At 35.0% G+C, this 10,950-nt stretch overlaps 1 protein-coding gene across 7 annotated transcripts in view; it reads right to left on the reverse strand.

Annotated features, from left to right (window-relative positions):
- Positions 1 to 10,950, reverse strand: part of LOC108969624 (collagen alpha-1(XVIII) chain) — a 396,591-nt gene that overhangs the window by 275,511 nt on the left and 110,130 nt on the right. The gene's annotated exons all lie outside the window — the stretch shown is intronic.

Consider the following 10,950-nt stretch of genomic DNA (forward strand, 5'->3'; position numbering starts at 1 on the left):
CCATTTCCAAAGCAGACGTCTTATATCATTTTTGGAGATGTTTAAATGCAAATTGCGATTGCAATAAGCTTACTATTATAAGCAAAGCAGGCGAAGCATACCTTCAGGCTAATATCCAGAAATTGATGTATAGCATTAGGCACCGTGTTATTTGAAATTTTTATGAAATCCAGTTCAATCAAAATTTGTACATTTAAAATTGTTATTGAATTTTTAGGAGTTAAAAACGGTTTATACCAGTTTCCGGCAATACTATAGAAAAAAAGTTAAATGCATTGTTGTCGGTAATATAAATATCTATAGCCTTAGCACGTAGGCTTTCGTCAGATAACTTCAAAATTTATGTGAAAAATTCAAATGACGAAATTTTTGGGTTTTTATTTTTATTTTTTTCCAGAAATTTGGTTAAAACTTACTGTCTAATGCCAAAACACACTGTGCTTTTTTATTTAAAATATTTAATTTTTTATCTTATACTGAAGTGATGTCAAAAAAAACCCTAATTTTCAATGAAAACTTTCCATGTAAAATTATCAGATTTTTTAAAACCAGTAGTTTTGCCGAAAATCGATATGAACCGTTTTTGACCATTAAAATCTCAACCATTTTTAATCATTTCCAAAGGCTTTTGCACTAGTCCAATTTCTTTGTCTTGACTGTGTACACAATGCATTCAAGCAATTACAACCACAAAAAATACCATTTTTATTGCTTTTTATGACTTATTCATTTGCAAAATTTTAGCACAGCTGAATGAGAAATATTACCTACATTTTGGCGCCCTGTACATTTACAATTTACCATAAAGAAAATTTTGAGCAAAACTGATTGATTATTGGTGCAATTCGGAACTTACATTATTTTCATWCTAAAAGCCTAAAAGTAAGAATTCGTTCGGTTTGATAGTTAATAAATATATATACCAAATTTATATAAGTTACACCGAATGTTCTACAAAGCAAACAATTGAAGCAAACAAATATCTCAAATACAACATTTATTTAAATAAATAATTTAMATTTATTTTGAGTTGCAAGCAAATAATTGCACACAAATACTGGCAGGCGATAACAGCAAATGTTTGGCTTTGTCCCTAAAAATATGCTTCTGTCTGCTATTCTCAACTTCCACTATTTCTAAATGCATCTTCATTTTCCATACGGTATAATGGCATATGGGATATGAAGTGCACTTAAACAACGAGTGTATTTATGTACACAAATGTCTGCAATTGGAAGGGACACATACACATCTGCTTAAATGCATGCCTGCATATGCTGCTGGTGGTTGRATGCTCGCKCAAATGCAATTGCATGCAACTTTTGCTCAATTCCATTTTCTTCAACTTCTTGGCTGACTTCATAAGACGGCACTTATGTCTGCTCGCCTCTATTCTCCTCTTTACAGACAGCGACAGTCGAATTTTCTGCTTGAGTGCCAAGCGTATGGCCTGAGAGTACACATTCGTACCAACAAATATGCATATGCATACAGGACTTGTGTGTGTGTGTAAGTGGTCATATGCTGATGGCAAAAGTGCTTTAATATTTCTCTTGCTTAATGGAAAAGAAACGGCAAATTTGGCAATACTCGTATGTATGTAAGTATGTAGTGACAATGGAGTTATTTCGCTTAAACAGCTTTTGTGAAGTTTCTCTAGGAATTTCGRGACAGTTTTCGTATTTGCTTAGATTTTTTTGTAAGATTGCAATTTGGGTGAAAGGTTTAGGCTATTTGTTGTGCCGTTAGCAGCAGTAGATGAGGTTGTGTATGTGGAATAATCAAACAAATGTTTAAAACAAAAATTCTAGAACAAAAAGTTCTAGATGAAAAATATTATAATCGCGACAATATACGATTATTGCGTTGTAAAAATACGCTATTTGCTTGCAGAAAATTCAAATCGCCTAACAATAATAGTATGTCAAATACCGCCAAACACAAATACCATAAGTAGGTGGTAGGTAGGGTCCCTTTTAAACCAATCTGTGCAACTTTTGCGACAAAGCTAACTAACCCTCGACTGATAGTCGTAATTCTTTTCCCATTCAAAGTCTTGTATTCGTATAGAAGGCTTTCTATAATCCCTTCTTCATCTGCCTCCTAGCAGATTCTGCTCAAGTCGTTGCTTGGTATCGCCATTCTTCTGAGAAGTCTACCAATAATAAATTACATCATAAAATACCATAAGAATACCATTAAAGTTAAAACTATACGAATATAGAAGTTGAAACACATTGCCTCCATTCGGGAGCGCTGGAAAAAAATATTCTATTTTAATGATATATTATTTCGGCGAATAAAGTAATATCCTTCGTGACAAGAATTATCAGTATTTAATATATCGCAAAACAAATCCCACACATACCTCGAATTACCGAAATAATGCAAATGAAACTGCTAAATGACTGGACGAAGTCGGAGAAAGCTAAATATTTATAGTAAAACCAATTGCTTACACATTTCTGAAAAGATTTTGGGAATATCATTTTAGGCATATAAGCAATGGTGGCATTCCGCAATACTCCTATAAACTGTTCTGACGGTGCTCATATTGAACACTCATCAGTTGGGTTGGTTAGAAGTTACCATAGATATAGTACACTATTGAAAAAATTAACTTTTTTTATAATCTAAAGCTACATTCATCTCTAACTGCATATCTCCAACTCTATGTATTTCGAAATTTAGTCACGCTAGTATTGCAATCAAACAACTCCGAACTTTTTCGTAAGGCTTGACATTTTTGTTGCTATACATATTCAGAACATTTTGTCTTCCAAGCGCTATTAACTAGTAACTTAAAATATTCTGCTTGACAGAGCAATTGTTTCAGCTCGAAAATGTTCCCTCGATGGTGAATTCAATTGAGGTCGTAGATCAATCCGAGACGAATTTCGCGAACGTTGGCCATAATCAGTTGTTGTCTCGAAAATTATTGATGCTATGCGCGAATTGATATTGCAAGATGGTCATRTGACTGATCACGAGATTAGTACARCTGACTAAAGACATTRGTGGAACCAGCTCACGTTCACAATAATGCATGTATGAACATTTCATTGTAAGAAAATTTCTTTTACGTTGAACCACACTCAATTTTTTTGCTTTGATTTTTGAGAAATGGTAAAAACATACGATAACGGTACTTCGAAACCTGGCTTTGAAATCCTGCCAGATGATCAATCGTGTATTTATTTTCAGAGCTAGGAGAAACTCATGTTTTTGTGCTGCTATATTCTCAGTACGCCTTCTTCTTGGCAAATTGTTTTCCCGTTTCTCATTCGTCTTATAATTGGAAAGCTGTATAAAAAATATGCCTGTCTCTTATACACATCTAGATGTGTATAAGAGACAAGTAAAAAAAAGTAGCTCCAATTTTAAAAAAAATAAATTCTACTAATTATTATTTTAAGGCGGTATTCTTTTCCCCCCTTTTCTTCAAAGACGCATGACTCGATGAAAAAACTTTTTTTTTTCTTTTGGGAAATTTATTTCTTGTACTCTTCTAAGTCTAATCAACAAATTATAAAAAACGGATAGCAAAAATATCTGGTGCTTCTTTTTTTATCAATTGTTCAAAAGAGCTCGAAATTCGAGCCTCTAGACTAGAACGCCATTTTAAAGGCTTAAATTGCATTGCGAATTCATTTCCACAATAATTGTTCTGTGTGCTCCAGCTACAGACATAAGTGAGCGCATATCTGCTACTTATATATATTGCCAACGAATGCTTATATTCAATAAATATGCCTTAATATTTCCTAAATATCCCACCATAATAATTATCTGTCTAATAAACTTGCCCCGTTTGGCACACTCTCGAAAATAATGCCTTTACCGCAAGCACTGCCTGGAAAATTCAAGCAATTATTCAGCTGAACGCATTTATCATCCTGGTAGACTGGAAATAAATCCCGCACCTTAATAGAGCGATGATTGCGAGAGTGCAGGRGAACTCCGAAAACATATGCCGGCAATTATGTTCACAACTATGCTCAACTTGTTAACCCACACAAACACACATGTACRTATTTTGTGGGGTGTGTGTGTTCATGTGATAATTATATTGAAAATGGCATAAAGCCAGCAATTTATAGCCAAAAACTTGAATTCAATTTTCGTAATTAAAGCGTGTGAGTGCGCCGCTAATATGCTGCGGCAGAGAGTTACATATATATATATATGTGTGTGTGTAAGTGTGTATCAMTATAAAGGTTATAATAAGAGTAATGGAGGAGTTGAGGATTGGCATAGGTTAGCGAAATAACGCTCATAGTTTGAGCAAGTGCTAATGAAGGCAATTAGCAGACACTGAAAAATTAACACCGTTATAGGTGAGTTAATTAATAACATTGAACTTCTAGCTGTTGTAGTTCACGCGTTTTGGGGCTGAGCATAACAAAAATAGGCAGTTTTCAAACAACAACAAAAAAATTAACATTACATTCTTTATGTATACTTTGGTGGCAATATTTATTGTAGAAGCAGCTTGTTAAGGAATGATTAAGTAATTATATGACGAATGCTAATTACAATTGGCTAAAATGTGACGAAACAGTTATAAGCGGTGAAATTGTTGCAAATGGTGTTTAATGTGTCAAAATAGCAYAGAAACTAGCCTTCAATTAGTTACTCTTTGCCTAACGAGCTGAAAGTCTCTTTGAATACAGCACAAAAAACAAATGCAGCAGAGTTTCTCAAGCAAGAAATATAAATAGAAATTAGCACGAAGCAAAAGTGCGCCCCAMAATAAAAAGAACGTAATTATTTTCGTTATTTATTTCCATTCGTGTTCGTTTTCGTTTTCGTGCCTGTGCTGGCGTCTGTAGTGCGCAATACAAAACACTTCATTAGTGGCGGCACTTGGCAGTTGGGCAATCAACGAGAAAAAGTAATAATTACAATTTATTTGCTTTTCTTGGCAAATTTACTTTGCTGTATGCTTGCAATGCGTTATTTTTTCCTTTCCGACTTTTCTCGCCACCTTTTTGCAGCTCCAGCCGCTTAAATGTCATTTGAATAATTGGCATTATTGCTTATTTAGCACGAACTCGAGCGATTACCAACACACTCAGCCGCCTGCGCCCACAAATCGAGTGTGAAGTGTATGTATATGTACGTATGTGTGTGTGTTTGGGTGTGCAGCAGTCGATAACTGGCTTCCTGACGACTATTAGTCGTGTCAACGTCAATGTTGACAACAGCGGCTGGCAAGCTTTCAACACGACATTTCCTCCTTCTGGCACTTTGTACCTTGTTGCTGCTTCCCAAGTCTTGCTCTCCCCCAAAGCCGTTTTCTCGTAGGTTTTTGTCTCTATGGTTATTTTGGATTGTTACTTTGGCAGCTAAAGCGTTGTAATTACACTATGCTCGAGTGTAAGTATTTGCGCAGTTACACACACACACCCTTACATGTATATGAATGCAGCCTGGTGCTATTGGTGACCCAATTTGTTAGCGAAATGTGAAATTGTATCAGCTACTTGACTTTCTAGCAATTACATTGTGCATTATTTATRAATAAATTTCAGAATTAAATGGATTTATAGACACATACATAAGTAAATGAGGATATGCTTGCGAATTAAATTTATTAAATTGAATACATTTTTAAAATGAGCAYATTCGTCCCAGATATCGAATAAGTGCAGCTACGAATCTATGGCTGACCATATGCCAAAAATAACGATAAATTTGTGCGATATCTTAATTAAACAAAGTGAAAAGTTGATTCTGATATATAAATGGAGTCAAAAATCGTTTCTATATCTTCCTTTGCTTCCACATAGTTACTTAACAAAATAATTTTGAATTTCGGACTAATATTGTACTATATAGTACGGCAGTGGTCTCAGCTAATGATTTCTTTCTGGATGATTTTAAAAATGGACCAAGTATAAAGAATTATATTTGCCCTGAATGTCCAGCATATATTAGCGTAGTCACGGGTTCTTCTTTTTTGGCCCCACAGAAGAAAACAGTGGATATACTGTAAAAGATAAGCACCCAAACTAGTTCAATAATTTTTGAGACTTTTTCTTTCTAAAAAACTGCCCATTTGTCGTTATCACCGATGTCASATCACTATAACATATAGTCGCTATACAAACCACTTGATAAAATCAGAGTCCTGGTAAGAAATTCTTTTTATTTCGGAAGATATTACCCTGAAATGCGAAACGAATTATTATCCAATGCTAAAAGCTTSAAAGAAATTGTTCCACTATATGCTTTAATAGTTAGCTTGTTTCAACATTTTCAAAGTAAATATTTGAATATTGCATTTTTTAAATTTTTTCTTTTACTCTGCGAAGATTTGCAAGAAAAATATTAACCACAACTTCCACATCTGACTTAACGACTCAGCGGTGTATAAGTTTTCGCTTCGTTCCGATCAAATGGTAAATTAATAGAGGCAAATAATTGCAGCACTTGCTTGCCCTTGTAGTGCCGTCAAGTATACGCCCTGTTGAACTTACTCGCCTTCAATTAATGCAACACCGCYAGCCATTTGCCACTTTAAATGCCAATTACCAAGAATGCGCGGAAAAGGACTACACTTCTTTTTCACCCTTAACTCTGCTGCACCCTCTTTTCCACTACCCCATCCATATCCTTTCACTTTCTCGCTTGGGAAAAAAAAAACAGAGAAAGAGGAAAAAAGTGATTTATGTCATTCAGGAATGCGTGCCACGCTTCCGCCTTTTAGCACTTCGCACGYACCGCGCTCACCCCTCTACCCCAACTAGTTTGTTGATTAGATGCCAATTAATATGCACAAACCAAGGCGCATTACCCGCTAATTTCTACTAATCGCCAGAGTGCGCCAAGCCAAAGCGAAAAAATCCTTGAATTTACGTGGCTGTATGTATGCGTGTAGCGGTAAATGTCAGCGCAGCGGGGCAGTAATGTGTAATTGGCGCATATGTATGTGGGAATGAAAAGCATTTGCAGAAGCAAAGCTGTTGGCAGCCAGCTGCCGCGCTCACTACGCACACTATCGGTTTTTTTTTTTTTAGATTTTTCTTATTTTGTTTTTGTTGTATTTACGCATTCTGCTTGTGTGCGTCACGCATAACAATGCGCATAATTACCATTAATTTTTGCTGGCGAAAAAAAAGTGACAGAACGTCAGAACCTTTGACCACCACAGCAGCTGTTGTTGTTACCACTGCAATACCAATGGAAATTTGTAATGCTTTGCTTTGTAGTTGTAATCATTTAAGCCTCACTTKRCAAAACTGTGCACCACAAGCATTTATGTTTTGYTACATTCGTACATATGTATTTGACCTTTCGAGCAAGCGCGCCTTCATTCACAAATTTGCAGCGCTGCCAACGCGTGCGGCGGCTGTTGCTTTGATGTTGTTACCACGCCAGTGAGCCTTAAATGAGCCTTAACTACKGTTGTTGTTGCTATTATCGGTCTCGGTTGACCAGCGAAWCCCGCCTGCTGCATATAGAACACCTCAACTGCTTGSTTTGYTGGCGGCACTGTAAGTGTGGTGCGCGGTTAGTGGTGCACGGTGCGTGGCATGCCACTTCCAGCTGCCGATGTGGGTAATTAAAACTCGCGCCTTCTGCTGCGTACACTCATTTGTCACCGAAATGCGCAGAGGGCAATTAACGACGTGGGCGCCTTGCAATRYCGCGATATTAGCGGGGAAAAATTGTGTTATAATTATGATGTGAGTGACTAACTATAAATTTCATTCCAACGAATTTTGYTTATTTTTAAACTCATCAGCGGGGAGATGAGTTTGAATGTGAGATATTTTATGGCGTTTTATTTAGAAAAAATGTATATTTAATCATTTCAATTTAAGTTTTGTATCAAAGTGGTGAATCAAAAATATGTTATTCAAATTGTCTATCACAACTTAAGCTGACTTTGTGCGAAGTATTTAAATTATTATAACTGAATATCCTTTGAAAAAATATCAAATAATTAGTGTGGAAATAACCTATAAATTACCATATTAAAAGCATGATCTATCGGAACATAACAAAACCTAAAAGTACAGACTTTAAACTCCAAGATTAAAATTCAATGAAACCAAGGCGAAATGCCTTAAAAGGGTYAAGATTTGGTATCGTCAAAGTTAGYCTATTTAAATTAAAAATCAAATATACATGGAATTATGAAAGCCTCACGAAAATTATGCCTATGTATGTTTTTAATAGGTTTATTTCCCAAACTCGAGCTACATTGGATATGTTATGAAAAATAGATCAAATTTCATTCCGCAATACAGAGTAATGTGTTCTTGATTATCAGTTAAAGTGGAAATCTATGAATTWACCAATGCATCAAGCGGTGAAATAGAAATAGAAGCGGGCTTTTTCTGTGGAAATTCATACGCAGAAGGTTGAYTCAAACTAAATTACTAAAATTCAGTCTGTCAAACCMTTAACTTTCCAGTAGATAGGCAAGCGGCAATTAATGCTACAGCGTCACTTGTAAGTTTTACTGCCATAGGATGTATTTATGTATAATCAAGGGCAATATGAATCGAAAGGAAWGAAAAGGCAGATGAGTTGACCTGCTCGGGGAAAGCTAAGAACACGCTTTCACTAAGCTGACCAGGGGTAGTCTTTATGGCGGACAGACCAAAAAGATTCTACTATTTGGCAAGAGGGAACTAAGTGGAAATGTATGGGTTTCCACTAGAAATTTTTCAAAATTATTGAACAAATTTCGGCGGAATGCAAAGCAAGATGATGATGCGACGCTGYAACGTTACTTTTGTACAAAATCATAGTAGAGTTCAGATCGAAAACGAAGTACYCCAAGAATTCTAAATTCAAAAAGCTGGAAAGACACAAAACTTTAAATSCAGTTCTGTTTATAAGGACTAAAACAAAGAAAAGAAAATGATTGTTTTCAAAAAAAAACGTCTTTTAAATTTTCGTATAATTTTTAAATAATTTTCAGATTGCTACAAATTTAATTACCGCGTCAAAAAGAAGGCTTCGTGTCTCCATGACAGGCGAGCGTGCACACATGGTCAATAGCGTAAGCCTAACTCCACAGTAACTACAGCCTAATAAATAAATAAACGCTCATTAGCTAACTATATAGATTATTGATAGCTTAGCGAGCTTAACATTTCCAAATAACAACGAAAATATAACAACACGATAGATAACATGACATCAGTCATATCATTAGAGCACAGCGAAGCGCGCAACAACGCATTGAACCAAAACATTACACAACCCACAAATTATGAATCCATTATGCATATGAAAGCTTGTTTATATACTTAAATATATACATATATAACTACACACGCTCGTTAAATTTTCAATATATGTATGTGTTTTTATGTTGTGAGCAATTTTCATATTTACTATMGTATGCATAATATTTTTGTCAACCATTTTATTAAAGACACGAATTGATTTATCCTTTGGGATTGAAAATTATACGCTTGTTGTAGTATAACCACACGCCTATACATATCAATGTGGCAGAGCGCAAGTGGCGAGCAATTTTGCTAAGTGCTATGAAATGCATGCAGTAATGGGCTGAGTTCAAGTGGCAATTGTACGCTCGAGTAAATGGTGTTTACGACCTGTTTCATATGCCAAATTAGTCGTTAAATTCGGAGAAAAAGTTATGGCCATGTTTTAATACAAAGTTGAATAGCCTAAAAACAACAAAGATAACAAATGTAGTGGCTTTAAACTACTTATTGCGAATTTGTTTATAATAATATATATAATTATCATTTTAATGTTTATATGCTCAATACTACAAAGTTTCATAAAAAGTATACATTTGGTGCAATATTGATATTTGCCACCAAAATGCTGTAATAATTATAATTACTGCCACTTGTCAGTTAAATAGCTTAATAAGCAACCGTAATCACTAACAATTAGATATAAGCACCGCGAGCGGACACACGCCGCTGCGTATACGCAACATTAATTGGAAGGTAACAAAAATATTTAAATGAGAAGTGCACATATGGATACTCAATGAAAACGATACACAATTGAGAGTGGATTTTAATTGCAGATTTTGTATTTATATAACAATTGTTGCATAACTTGTTACTGCAAGTGGGTGCGTGGAAACGGCTTTTATTTAATTGTTAGTACTGCAATTAAACAGTATCTGCGCAAGTGCTTGGGGCAAAAACCGTAATTAACAGTTATTTATACATTTTCGTGTGAATGAAATTGTGCTGTTGGCATGGAAGCTAACGGATTTGTTTTTAAATGTTAATAATAGAACCAAGGCTCACTCCAAAATTCAGGAGGAGTARAAAAAGTTTTTGTATAATAATTGAATATCACAAATTCCAAACATGCTGTTTATTAGCAAATGTAACCTTCATTTCTATTTTTTTTCACAAATTAAAAWTTCCATTAAAATGATTTACCTGTATCCTAGCAGCAACCCGCTCGCCRTTATAGCGATTTGGTATGAACCAGCCCTTCGTCGAGCCCGTCACGAGCACAATGCCCAGGCAGAAGAATAATATTAACGCGGTTATTAGCAATTTCGCGCGCGTCGATATAACCATTGCCATTTTGTTACGTTCTTATTTTTATTATTTCGCTTCTGTACAATAAAGCAACAAAAACGGCACTTTATTACCACACAAATTGGGAAATTTTTAATTGGATTGCCAAATATTTTGCTAACAATTTTTTTTAGATTTTTTTTTAGATTCTATTTGTGCTTGTATAATTTTAGTCGGATTTGCTTATTTAATTAAACTTAATTGCACTAATGAATGAATTTTCGCTGAAATTTGGTATAACACGCTTAAACTTTGCGCGTACTTTTCAACTTTGCAGCTTTTTGAGCTTTATTATACACTATGCATTTCGTTGGCTTAACAAATTTTGAAATTTTAATGATAATTGATAACTTTTGCTTGCACTAGACACTTGAATTTTGCTTTGCTTTGCTTTCACTGATTCTTCTTC

This window comes from Bactrocera latifrons, unplaced genomic scaffold (genome assembly GCF_001853355.1).
Source record: "Bactrocera latifrons isolate USDA-ARS-PBARC rearing strain unplaced genomic scaffold, ASM185335v1 scaffold_26, whole genome shotgun sequence".
Classification (NCBI taxonomy): domain Eukaryota; kingdom Metazoa; phylum Arthropoda; class Insecta; order Diptera; family Tephritidae; genus Bactrocera; species Bactrocera latifrons.